The 14167-nt window shown below is 48.3% G+C and overlaps 1 long non-coding RNA gene across 1 annotated transcript; it reads left to right on the top strand.

Annotated features, from left to right (window-relative positions):
• Positions 1–483: 483 nt before the first annotated feature.
• LOC144142027 (uncharacterized) lies at positions 484–14009 on the top strand. Its single transcript, XR_013316799.1, has 4 exons — positions 484–880; positions 11399–11483; positions 13131–13257; positions 13895–14009. It is a non-coding gene; the product is annotated as an uncharacterized LOC144142027 (long non-coding RNA).
• The last annotated feature ends 158 nt before the right edge of the window (positions 14010–14167 follow it).

Raw genomic sequence — 14167 nt, 5'->3', positions numbered from 1 at the left:
AATAATTTAGCACAAAAAAGTACGAAAGACGTAACTCACTAAGCCCGCTCCCCCGAGAAACATCTTTAAGCCGGATTTGTTAACACAACTTTCTTGGTTTTCTCGAAGGCCGCCCGCGCCACTTTTAGCCGTGAAGCCAGTTGCCCTCCTTAAACTACGAAGGCCGGTTCATGTGTTGCTTTTTTATTCCATGCGAGAAATTACCCTGAAGGCTGTGAACTAACGCTCCCCAAAGTCTGCCAAGACCGGTTTGGTCCCACCGCATCATAAAAGCCTGATTTGTTCGGCACGTAATGTGGCCGACAACTTGTCGGCTTTCGCCTTTTGCCTTACTTCAAGCCTGACTTTATGATTTTCACTCCCTCTGCTCTGCGCTTTATTAAAATTCCTGAACGCAATCATTTCGGCGCTCCTTTCTTGGCGCATGGCTGCTGTCAGTGAATGAATTCCGGTTCGGGTAGGCGACATGCCGGGTCGTCGGCTATTGCTTTAGGCCGCCCTTATGAGTACTGCAGATGAGTGCGATGATCATGAAATAGGTTGCTCCTTAGCATTTTTTTTATTACGACCTGCACACCGCAGACGCGCGGTCGACAGCAGCGGATGGTTGTCCCACCCCGACGTACGCACAGCTATATTTCCTGGCACGGCGCCATTTCTTTTCTCCTGCTGTAGTACGTCGTTGCTCGGTGTGGGCGCGGGGGGAAACGAAGCGCAAGGGGAGTCGCTGTCTTTATAAGAGTATTAACGCGGCGAGATGGCTGTGCTGTATCTCCCTCACGCGAGCACCATCAGTGACGTCCGCTTGCTGCCTTCTTTCTTGGCAGCGGCGACGACGAAGTGCGAGCAGCACCTCACGCTCCTCTGCTCGTTTCTGCAGGTTGGTAATGCGTGCATGCACACGTTCTTGGATTGCTCATTTTGTTGTCGCTGCTGCCAAGCTTTGAGTTAAAGTGTATTTGTACCCCTTGTGCAAATGGCTAAGGACGTAACGAAGCTAAAGGAAGAGATGCGAGCTGAATTATCCAAACTAAAAGATAAACTGAAACTAGAATTGAAGTCATCACGAGAATCCTTTGAACGGAACATTCGAAGTGCGCTCAGGGAAGTGCGAAACGAGCAGGAAGAACCGCATGCGCATTGAGCATGCGCATGCGGTTCTTGCTGACCTAGGAAAACGACTGGAAGATGAGATACCGAAAAATTTCAAACTGGCTAAGGAAAACGAGGAACTTCGAGCAAAATGCACCACTTTAGATAAAAGCAACCAAGAACTAGAGAAGCGCTTTAATCTAGCCGAGCAGTACTCGCGCTGTTCTAACCTAGAGATTCGAGGCGTCGCAAAGCAAGAGGGCGAAAATGTGGCTGCTATTCTTGCTAAGCCCGGAGATACCATGCCAGAATCCATCACCGAATCAGATATTGAGAGCTGCCACCGCGTACCAACCAGGCACCCTGATGAATCGAACATTGTAGTTCAGTTCAGGTCACGTGCAAAGCGATATGTAGCCTTGCAGAAGGCAAAAATGATGCGATTAACCAACGAGGATCTTGGATATAATGACTCGACTGCGATATATGTGAATGAGCACCTAACACCGCAAAACAAAAGGCTTCTTGGCGCTGCAGTAGCATGGAAAAAGAAAGTGGCATGGAAGTTCGTGTGGACCAAAAACAGTGTGATTCTTGCTCGTCGACATGAAAACTCTAAAACGATTCGCATCCATCCGAGGCCGACCTGCTGAAAATGATGCCAGTGACGCAGTTTCCCAGCCCACAAGAAACAACCTAAGCCTCACTTGTTCAATGGAAGTCACACCGCTTTTCACACCCACCAAGTTTAACGAATTTATATCTCAAAACCACAGTCCGTGCTTTCAGATTATACATATCAACATGCAATCAGCTGTGAACAAGACCGACCAGCTACAATCCCTTTTAGATGGCTTTACCTGCTCTTTTGATCTTGTTCTCTTATCAGAAACGTGGTATCGTTCGGATATCGACGTCATCCGTCTTCCTGGCTATGAATCATTTTTTCGTAATCGCCCGACAAAGCGCGGTGGAGGTGTTGCGTTGCTTGTTAGAAATGTGTACTCCTGCCAAGTATTATCTGAGCACTGTTTGAGTGATACAAATATTGAAATGCTGACAGTTAGTTCAGGCCACCTAGCTTTTTGTGTCGTTTACCGTCCTCCTCATGGCAACTTAGGCAAGTTTTTTCACCGCTTTGAGCGTGAATTGGCCTTTCTTACTGCACATTTTTTGACATATATAGGCGGCGACTTTAATATAAATATGAGCGAAGCAGTCCCATGCGAGAACAATTGCTAATTACTCTACAGTCTGCAAGCTTTCGTAATATTATCCGGGGCCCCACAAGTGTCACCCTTAGTGCTTCTACTATCCTGGACTTAATTCTAACAAACGATGAAAACATGTTTTACGCAGGTCGTATTGCAGTAGATATTAGCGACCACCTACCTATTGTTGCTCTTATTCAAAAAGAATCTAGCCCGGAAAATAAATTAAAAGCACGTCGACAGCTCATTTCGGAGAAACGTCTTGACGAATTTAAGAATCGCATTGCACTATTCAACTGGTCATCTGTTTTTCAGGAAGCCACAGCTGACGATGCATATGATGAATTTCTCCGACTTTTTCTCCCTATTTACCATGAATGTTTTTCGATTGTCGAAATCGTGCCCCTAAAAATGCTCCTAAACCATGGATGACTGCTCGGCTTATTCGACAAGTAAAAAAGAAAAACAAACTGTTCGCTAAATTCCTGAAGAGTAAAGAACCGCAGGATTTAGTTCGATACAAATCTTTGCGAAACCGGCTCAACAAAGAAGTCCGGTTATCGAAGGTTGCCTACTACCAGCACCTGTTCGATAAAAACCTCACTTGCAACCCAAAAGAAAAATAGAAACGGCTAGGAGCACTTCTAAACAGAAACACAGTCTCTCAGCAAATCAAAAGTCTGAACATTGACGGCAAAGAACTGACAGGTTCCTGTCTCGCCAATGTTTTCAATAAATTTTTCTGTGAAGTTGGCGACAGTCATTACAATCCTGGTTTTTACCGTTTTCTGGGCAACAGGGTGGGACTATCTCTGTTTCTTGAACCTACCAATAAAGTCGAGGTTTTTTCAGTGTGCAGTAGTCTGAAAGATACCCAAAGCCTTGATTCATGTAATGTTCAAAGCCGGCCGGTAAAGTAAGCGCTGCCTTTAATTGTACCTTTCCTCTTGTACATCTATAACTTAGCACTGAATTTGGGACAATTTCCTGTTGGCATGCAACGTGCCAGAGTAGCGGTAATATACAAAAAAGGCGAGAAAAATGAACCTGGAAATTATAGGCCAATATCCGTGCTTCCATTTTTCTCTAAGGGGCTCGAACGCTTAATTCATCGACGGTTATATAACTTCCTGTTAAAATATTCTGTTATAGTTGATTGCCAGTATGCCTTCAACAGAAACAAGTCTACCGAGCACGCATTGCTTGACCAAATGGAGTACATCCTAAAAAATTTTGAATCGCGATTTCCTACCTTAGGCATTTTCGCCGATTTTAGTAAAGCGTTCGATTGTTTCAATCATGAGATCCTCTTAAAAAACTGAAGCACTATGGTGTTCGTGGGCACCGCCTCAAACTCATTACATCCTACCTCAGTTCCCGCTCCCAATACGTTGTATTAAACCCCTGTCCCTCTGAAAGTCTGACGATTAGAAATGGTGTACCCCAGGGCAGCCTTCTAGGACCCCTTCTTTTTAACATGTATATTAATGATATTTGCAACATTAGTGAGGCCCCGCCGCGGTGGCTCAGTGGCTAAGGCGTTGCGCTGCTGAGCACGAGGTCGCGGGTTCGATTCCCGGCCGCGGCGGCCGCTTTTCTGATGGAGGCGAAAAGCAAAAACGCCCGTGTATACGAGATTTCGGCGCACGATAAAGATCCCCAGGTGGTCAAAATAATCCGGAGACCTCCACTACGGCGCGCCTCATCGCCTGCGTTGCGTCGGCGCGTTAAACCCCACAATCAATCAATCAACATTAGTGAGGCCGTGAAATATATAATTTATGTGGATGACACCAGCATATTCCTCTCTTCCCGTGATATTGCTGAACTAACAAGTGCGGCCAATAGGGTATTGACATCATTAACAGAATGGTCATTCCTTAATTCCTTAAAAATAAATAGGGGAAAAACTAAGGCTGTAATATTTTATCGAAAAGGAAAACAAGTTCTGAACCCGCCTCATTTTTTTAGAGAATACCGCCATTGAATATGTTGACAATTTTACGTCACTTGGCGTAGTTTTTACTGCTACTATGTCGTGGAACGCCCACGTAAGCAAAATCTGTGCCGCACTTTCAAGGTTTAATGGGATAATTTGGCGGAACAAAGGTCTTTTACCTGCAAAAACTGAATTAGTTCTCTATTATGCCGTTTTTTATTCCCATGTAAGTTACTGTTTCTTAGTAAGGGGGAACACCGCGGTAACAAATATACAAAAACGTGTAAGTCTACAGAAAAAACTACTTCGTGCGGTTGCAAACGTGTCGTATGATTCCCCAACTTTTCCGTTGTACCAGCAGTATAAAATTGTGAGAATGACCGTATGTTCGACTATAAATCTGCTTTCTTCTATAAGAAAACAGTCGGCCGGAATGACCCCTTATTTTAGAGTTTCGTAACGCTCACACAATATCACAATCCGTACACGACTCGCAAAACAAATAAATTTGTCTTACCACGGTGTAGAACAAATTATGGCTACAGTATTGCCGCGAACCATACATTGGTTTTGTTTATTTGTGTTTTGCTTTTACCGCCCGGCTGCGCCGGTCTGCGTTATCTCTGCGCCAAGGGAAGCGCGTGTTCCATTCTTTCTTTCTGTGCCGCATGTGTTATCTGTTGTGATAGGGAGAGCATTCCGATCTAACGTGAACAGCCCAGAATAATCTTCTTGGATCTACTATGTTCTCGATGCGAATCGACGTTTCGAGAACCACGCGCGCCGATAGATAAAAAGCCTGCAGTGCGGACGCCGGGGCATTCGATTCGACGACACTCGCCTGTGCAAGTCACTTTGTTGAGCGCTGCTTCGCCGCCTCTGTATTCTTTTGAGTTGTTAGGGGAGCACAAGTTCGCTCCAATAAACGTATTTCTCATTCAAGACAACTGCTTCGTCCTTGTCTTCGTGACATCTGGTGGAGGTGCTGGGTACGCACCCTTCATGCCCACTACAACCTCTGGAAGCCGCCAAGCCAGTCCAACAAGAGCCAGCCTCCGCGTGCACGATTTACCACCCGAGTTCGGTCTACTACCGGAGAAGACGAAGAAGAAAGACGTCGCAACCAGCGCCATGCTCAACTAAGCCAATCCTCCTGTCGTTCTGTAGCAGCCACGGGAACCGCCATCATTCCGAGGAGCCCCCGCAGAAGACCCAGAAGAATGCTTGGAAAAACTGGAGCGCGTCCGGAAATTCAACAGGTGGGACGACGCAGAAACGTTCCGGCACGTTTTCTTTTACTTGGAAGATTCGGCTCGCACTTGGTTCGAGAACCACGAGAGCTCCTTGACAAACTGGGCTCAGTTCAAAAGCGAGTTCACTAAGACCTTCACTACCGTGGTCAGAAAAAAACGCGCAGCGCTTTTACTCGAAACTCGAACGCAGCACCCCAACGAAGGGGTAGTGATCTTTGTTGAGGAGATGAAGAGGCTGTTTCGACGTGCGGATCCGGAGATGACAGAAGAAAAGAAACTAAGGTTTCTCATGCGAGGGGTAAAGCAGGAGCTTTTTGCTTGCCTTGTCCGCAATCCTCCCAAGACGGTGGCCGAATTTGCGTCTGAGGCGGCCGCGATGGAGAAGACGCTAGAAGCTCGAACGAGGCAGTACGATCGCCCGGTCAACGTGATGGTTTCCGAGACGATCGGTGCCGGGGCTACAAGCTCCGACACACTGCGTGAGACCATCCGAGCAGTGGTCAGGGAGGAGCTTCGGAAGCTTTTTCCGACGACGCCGCAACCTCAAGTGGCTTCCCTGACTGACGTCATCCGCGAAGAGGTTCAACACGCTTTGGGCACTTCTATGCCATCCGAGGCACCCCGCGAGCCACAGGCGATGACCTATTCTGCGGCTGTTCGTCGACCCCGCCCTGCTCCAACCCGTCTACAAGAAGCTCCACCGTACCGCCGTCCACTCTCGCCGCCGTCCCCACTCTCGCCGCCGTCGACCGTACCGCCGTACACAGCCCAAATCCAGACGCCGAGGAAGACTGACGTTTGGCGAACGCCAGATCATCGTCCGCTGTGCTACCATTGCGGGGAGGCCGATCACATCTATCGTCGCTGCCCGTACAGGAGACTCGGACTGCGTGGTTTCTCCGTCGACGCCCCACGCCCCCGACCCGGCCAGCGCCCTACTGAGATCGACGAATACCTGTCCAACACCAACCGAGGACCAGCCCGCTCACACCGATCGCCATCGCCCTACCCATACCAGTCGCCTAACCGCCGTAGCAATGCTGATTTCGCACGTGGAAGGTCCCCCAGCCCACGCGGGGGAAACTAAAAGCAGCAACTTCTGGAGGTGAAGTTGCTCTACTGCGAAATACTGGAAACCCTCCAACGACGCAAGGACGCACCGAAGACAGTGATTCACGACATGCCCTCATCCCGACGACCCGACCCAGCCCTGACGAGACTCCTGAACACGACGACAGCTACACGGCGCGACGCGTACCCGACCTGACCTAGACGTCCGTTGAGAAGACGACGACAACAACGATGCACAGTGCCCGACCGTCAACACGTACAAGCAGAGATACGACGCCCCGAAGAACCCGGAACTCGAGGAAGACTGCATCTGACGTCAAGGTGTCCATCGACGGCTTTGACGTAGTCGCCCTCGTAGACACGGGAGCTGACTATTCGGTAATGAGCGGACCATTTGCGTCTAAACTGAAGAAAGTTATGACCAGATGGGACGGTCCGCATATACGCACAGCAGGAGGCCACCTCGTGACGCCAAGTGGAACGTGCACATCGCGCGTCACCATAGACGGCACGACGTACCCTGCCGCATTCGTCATCTTGCCTAACTGCTCCCGCGACGTAATTTTCGGAATGGACTTTTTGACGGACAACGGCGCAATAATTGATCTGCAGACCAAGTCGATAACTTTTTCCTCCGATCACTCCATGACGCCGGAACCGAACCCCGAACACCGTGCAGCTGTAAGGATAGCCGATGATCATGTCACCCTGCCACCCCGCGCAAGTTTGATGATCACCGTCTACTGTGAAGGTGCTGCTCCTGACGTTGACGCTATCGTGGAGAGTGACCAAAGGTTGCTTCTCGACCGCGGTGTGTCTGTCGCAAGAGGCATTGCGCGCTTCAAGGAACACCAATCACACATTTTGGTTACTAATTTCACCGAGGAGTACCAGCATTTAAACAAGGGCGCGGCAATTGCATTCCTCGAAGAAACGCAAGAAGCAAGTGACGTGATCGCGGTCGCCGACTTTGAACGCACCCCCGTAGAAACCTTCAAGCTCCCGCAGCCCTTCGACGTGAATCAGGCGCTACCGCAAGAACAACGGAACAAATTATTGGCTTTGCTGCGTCGCTATAGCGAATGTTTTTCGTCGAGCGCAAAACTACGTCAGACCCCTCCAGCGAAGCACCGAATAATAACCGAAGATGGAGCCCGACCTACCCGACAGTCACCGTACCGCGTCTCTTCACATGAACGGGAAGCAATCCGGACTCAAGTCGACGACATGCTCAGCGACGACATTATGCAGCCATCGAAAAGCCCCTGGGCTGCGCCCGTCGTACTCGTAAAGAAAAAAGACGGCACATTAAGGTTTTGTGTTGACTACCGGCGACTGAACAAAATCACGAAAAAGGACGCGTACCCCCTCCCCAGAATCGACGACGCCCTCGACCACCTCTGCCACGCGAAGTACTTCTCATCGATGGACCTGAAGACCGGCTACTGGCAAATTGAAGTGGACGAGAGAGACCGAGAGAAGACTGCATTTATAACCCCAGACGGCCTATACGAGTTCAAGGTGATGCCATTTGGGCTGTGCACAGCACCAGCGACGTTTCAAAGAGTCATGGACACTGTGCTAGCTGGCCTTAAGTGGCACACCTGCCTCGTATACCTCGACGACGTAGTGGTATTCGCCCGGACTTTCGACGAACACCTTGCAAGGTTGGAGTCTGTACTCGAGGCCATTCGTACGTCGGGGTTGACGCTGAAGCCTGAAAAGTGCCGTTTCGCATACGAGGAACTCAAGTTCTTGGGCCACGTCGTCAACGCCGCGGGAGTCCTACCTGACCCGGCAAAAACTTCAGCTATCGCGAACTTCCCTAGGCCTAAAGACAAGAAGGGCGTGCGAAGATTTCTCGGGCTGTGCGCATACTACCGGCGCTTCGTCGCAAACTTCGCACGCATTGCAGAGCCACTCACGCGCTTGACGAAAGACAGCACCCCTTTCAGCTGGGAAAACGACCAAGAAAAAGCATTCTGCGAGCTGCAAAAACGCCTGCAAAGCCCGCCCGTGCTCGCTCATTTCGACGAAAATGCCGAAACGGAAATGCACACGGACGCCAGTGATATAGGCTTGGGTGCCGTCCTTGTCCAAAAGCAAAGCGGCTGCGAAAGGGTAATCGCCTATGCCAGCCGTGGTCTGTCGAAGGAGGAGCAAAACTATTCTGCCTCTGAGAAAGAGTGCCTGGCTATTATATGGGCGATTTCAAAATTTCGCCCATAGGTGTATGGAAGGCCATTCAAGGTTGTAACAGACCACCATGCGCTGTGTTGGCTCGCCAATTTGAAGGACCCCTCTGGCCGTCTTGGGCGGTGGAGCTTGCGCCTGCAGGAGTTCGACGTTACAGTCGTTTATAAATCAGGCAGGAAACACTCCGACGCCGACTGCCTGTCCCGCGCCCCCGTCGACCCACCACCACAAGACTCTGATGAAGACAGCGCGTTCTTCGGGATCGTGACGGAGAGCGACCTAGCCACCCAGCAGCGTGCCGACCCCGACTTACGCGTCATAATCGAGTACCTCGAGGGATGCAACGTTGCCGTTCCTAGGACCTTCAAACGCAGCTTACCAGCATTCAGCCTGAGAAACTCCGTCCTCGTGAAGAAGAATTTCAGCCCCGGAACAAGAGCGAATTACCTTCTCGTCATCCCCGCGGACCTTCGTGACGAAATTTTGGAAGCGTGCCACGACGACCCGTCTTCCGGACATCTCGGCACAGCCCGCACTATTGGAAAAATCAAGGCGAGGTACTACTGGCCCGGCCTTACCTCTGACGTCACCCACTACGTCCGGAGCTGCCGTGACTGCCAGCGACGAAAAACGCCGCCGACAAGACCCGCCGGACTTCTACAACCGATCGCCGTCCCATCGAGACCATTTCAACAGATTGGAATGGACCTTTTAGGCCCGTTCCCTACGTCACGATCACAGAACAAGTGGATTGTCGTAGCGACAGACTACATGACGCGCTACGCAGAGACCGCCGCTCTTCCGAGGGGGACTGCACAAGAAGTGGCAAAGTTCTTTATAAGCCAAGTTGTGCTGCGACATGGAGCCCCGGAAGTCCTAATCACAGACCGCGGAACGGCATTTACTGCGGAGCTGATGCAAGGAGTATTACGCTACATCAACACGGATCACCGAAGAACGACGGCGTACCACCCCCAAACGAACGGACTAACAGAACGTCTGAACAAGACAATCGCAGATATGCTGTCAATGTACGTTGACGTTGAACATAAGACTTGGGACGAAGTGCTCCCGTATGTCACGTTTGCGTACAACACGGATATCCAGGAGACGACGCAGCTGACGCCGTTCGAGCTTGTCTACGGTAGAAGGCCGACTACGATGCTCGACGCCATGCTTCCGCACGTAGAAGCCGACGACCTCAACGCCTACGTCCACGGATATCTTCAACGTGCGGAGGAGGCCCGCCAGCTCGCTCGAGTTCGTATAACGGACCAGCAGCTGGTGGATGCGGGCCGCTACAACCTCCGACGCCGAGACGCCGAGTACCACCCAGGGGATCGTGTGTGGGTTTGGACTCCCATCCGACGACGCGGACTCAGTGAGAAGCTCCTGCGACGGTATTTCGGACCCTACCAGATTCTACGACGTCTTGGCCAACTTACCTACGAAGTGATCCCTGATGGTGACTCCGGCACATCACGACAACACAGGCGGCCTGAAGTCGTCCACGTGGTTCGCCTAAAACCTTTCTACGGACGATAACGAACTTTTATTTTCATTTGTTCGGACTGTCGCTTATGTTAGCATCGGGTCGATGCACTCTTAGAGGGGGGGTAATGCCGCGAACCATACATTGGTTTTGTTTATTTGTGTTTTGCTTTTACCGCCCGGCTGCGCCGGTCTGCGTTATCTCTGCGCCAAGGGAAGCGCGTGTTCCATTCTTTCTTTCTGTGCCGCATGTGTTATCTGTTGTGATAGGGAGAGCATTCCGATCTAACGTGAACAGCCCAGAATAATCTTGTTGGATCTACTATGTTCTCGATGCGAATCGACGTTTCGAGAACCACGCGCGCCGAAAGATAAAAAGCCTGCAGTGCGGACGCCGGGGCATTCGATTCGACGACACTCGCCTGTGCAAGTCACTTTGTTGACCGCTGCTTCGCCGCCTCTGTATTCTTTTGAGTTGTTAGGGGAGCACAAGTTCGCTCCAATAAACGTATTTCTCATTCAAGACAACTGCTTCGTCCTTGTCTTCGTGACAGTATACTACCGCACATTCTTCCAACCTATCTCAACACGCCATTGTATGAAGACGTGACCCGCATGTCATTTACTGCACTTAGCAATACCTTTGTAACATAAGGTGTGAATTCATTTTTGTATAAAATTGACTGTCATTGCTTCCTACGAAGCCTTATATTTTGTGAAGTCGGAAGCTCGTCTGTGAACAAAGCTTCGGTAGCAAAGCCGAAGCGTCTTGTTCCTTGCTTTTAAAGTTTTTAAACTCTTTAACTGCTTCTTTTAGCCAGTGTATCCGTTTTTACTTCGCCTTGTATTTCGTGATATGCTTGTATGAACAAATACTTCTGATGTGTACATATTGGTTGTGAAGAAATGTTTCGAGTGTCTGCAATTAATCGTGCTGTTCTTGCTTCCTCTAAAGAATGACAATTTGGTCCTTGAAATTGCACAGTGTCGTTGCGTATGCTGACATGTAGGGGTGGTGAGGCTTGTCAAGCAGTCGTTAATGACTGTTTTTTTCTTGCCATTCTCAGTTTTTTTTTGCCTGTAAAAAACTGGAATAAAGTGATTGGTTTATTGATTGATTGATTGATTGATTTCCGACGCTGCAGTGGGCAAAAAGGCGACGATCCCGCGTTTACGACTGCAGTGACACGACGGGACTTACTTAATGCAGCTAAACTTTTACCTTGTACGGTAAGCACGGTTTTAAACATCTCAAGTGATTTGCATGACGGTTCTTAACCTTTTCTATTTCTTTATTTACTCTCAAGGCACATGGGCATTGTAAAGAGGAGGGGGGGGGTAAAACACTCTGCAGGCAATGCAGCAGGAGTTTGGTTACACTTGGGAAACCTAATTACATTATTGAAATATACACATCAACTGGAAATATAAACAGCAACAAGAGAACAAGAATTCGAAGGTGCATAAAACTTCTTCCACACTCGGAAACAACACAACATGATTGATATAAAATCACGGAATACACGCAAAAGAAAAATGAAAATTCAGGTAATATGACGAGTAACTGCCACCTTGAAATTGACTGGATTAATTATGGAAGCAATGTGCGTGGGTAGGAGGTTCCACTCAGAGCTGGTTTTAGAAATCAATGAGTTGAAGTGGCAGTTAGTACGGCTGCTGGGTACGCCAACCATGAACTGATGGTCACGTCTTGTGGAGTGATAAGTGAGGGGAAAAGCATCGAAACCTTGAGCAATAATTTGAGGTGATATATTTTACGAAAAAGACAAAGTCGTGATATTTCCCTGCGAACAGACAGGTCAACTCGGTCAAACACCATCAGACATCAAACATCATCATCAAACATCAGACACGTCAAATATCAGGCCGCATTCAAAGTCTTCAATAAACGAAATTTAACATACAAGTGTTGTAGTAAACATTTTGTGTTTTTGTATTTGTATCATTACGCTTTGAATATTTCATTTCCTCGGGTGAAAGCGTTTTTGTGGCTAAGAGGATGTTGGTTTCGACGCTTAACTAAATACGTAGTACTTGTGTATTCTATATTGAAAAGCATGACTTCGCGTAAAGAAAAAATTGATGAGGACACAAGGTAACGGCCGGAACAAGCGCTTGTTCTCGTCGCCTCCTTCCGTCCTTGTTCGTTTTATGCACAAGAGGGAGTCATGGATTGCTGCTATCAACAAGATGGAGCCTAAACTCTGCTTAGTGTAACAATTTTTTTGTAAATGTTGAGATTACATTACTGCATTTAATTAGAGATAAATATGAGAACTACGGACTACTTTCAGTGTTCAACAGTGTCTGCTGTAAACAGAAAAAAATGAACACAATAGTCGATGTCTAGCGTATGCTTCGCCTGCGGGGTTTTTATGGGACTCAATAGAGTCAAAAGCCTCTCATATTTCTCGGATTTAACACCGTTTTAAAGCCGCGTTTCATAAGAACGTGGACTATAGTGTGCATGTGACGCACGTTGATCGACTATTTATCCCAATTAGAAATGAGCTTCGCTTTTTCAAAAACAAAAATGATCAGCACTGGCGAAAAACGCTGGTTGGCAAAAACGTACTTGACGAGGACCAGATCCTAACGTTACGAAGACACTGCTGAAATCAGTTCTCTTTGAGGGTTTTCTTACAACCATGAGCCAATTGTATTCGAGAGTCATACGCATTGCAGTAAAATTCAGATCACATTCCTACACGTACTCTCTTATCATTGCGCATTGTGTGAGCAGGAGCAGTGCCAGTCTTATGGGCGGGCGACAGGGACGGTTGCACAGGACGCCAGGGAGAAGAGGGCGCCGACCTGCACTGAGCCCCCCTCGCCCTACCGGTTCTCTCCCTACAGCTTCCCCCGTCTTCTGTCTATCACAAGAAGAGACTTCAGCGCTGCCCTTTGAACAGAAGAAACCAGGTGGGCCCGGAATTTCCCAAAATGTGTGTGCGGAGGAGAAATGGACCTTAAAAGAAACCACGTGAGTTGGCTCCGGGACTGCGCTTCCGGATTCAAAAACCTAACCCAAGTATAACGTTTGCCTTACAACGGTTTTCGCCACCATAAAGCGTTTCAAGGACCAAAGTTATGTGGAAAAAGCGCCTTGTCGCAATGTTTTCGCCGAGACAAGTAAGCTCTACTTGAGGTCGACACAATGGAACCGCACGAAACCGCCACGATGCTTCGCATCCTCATCAGGGTTCCGCACGGGAAGATGGTGTAATTTTTTCTTTGTGTTGTGACTGTGTTTATTATTTTTATTTATTTATTTAATGATACTGCATGCCAGTATTTTGGCCCTGGCAGGAGGGGCTACACAGTATACATACAATATAATGAAGATTATTAACAGCAATCAAGACAACACGAAGACTATAGCAACGTTCAACGATCAAAATTTACAATGTGGGACTCAAGCTCTTTTATAAAATCAGACGATTCAAAAACCTCTCGTGGAAAAGAATTCCATTCATACACAGGTTGGGAGAAAAATGAGTACTTGTGAGTGTCAGTTCTTGCGAAAATTGGCGATAGTGAGCATTCATTGTTATGTCTAGTTGTCCGTGAAGTTGAAGGTTTTATACAATTAGGAAGTAATAATTTAGTTTTCCCTACAGGACAATTATGAAGAGACCCAAGGTGACTAACTTTCCAGCGAGCCTCGAGAGCCAATACGTTGTACTTCTGCATCAACAAGGATGGCGAATCATGCCTTCTGTATTTATCAAAAATAAATCTCATTGCCTTTCGTTGAACTCTTTGAAGCCGCATGACATCCTTCTTAAAATGGGGACCCCATACTTCAGCAGCATACTCCACTTTAGACCGAACGCATGTATTTTAGGCTAACATCTTAGTACTAACTGGACGATTTTTAAGTTTTCTTTTAA

Source organism: Haemaphysalis longicornis, unplaced genomic scaffold (assembly GCF_048455015.1).
Source record: "Haemaphysalis longicornis isolate Haplotype H1 unplaced genomic scaffold, Haemaphysalis longicornis Haplotype H1 scaffold_6, whole genome shotgun sequence".
Taxonomy (NCBI): Eukaryota; Metazoa; Arthropoda; class Arachnida; order Ixodida; family Ixodidae; genus Haemaphysalis; species Haemaphysalis longicornis.
This window is presented reverse-complemented; position numbering and strand designations above follow the sequence as displayed.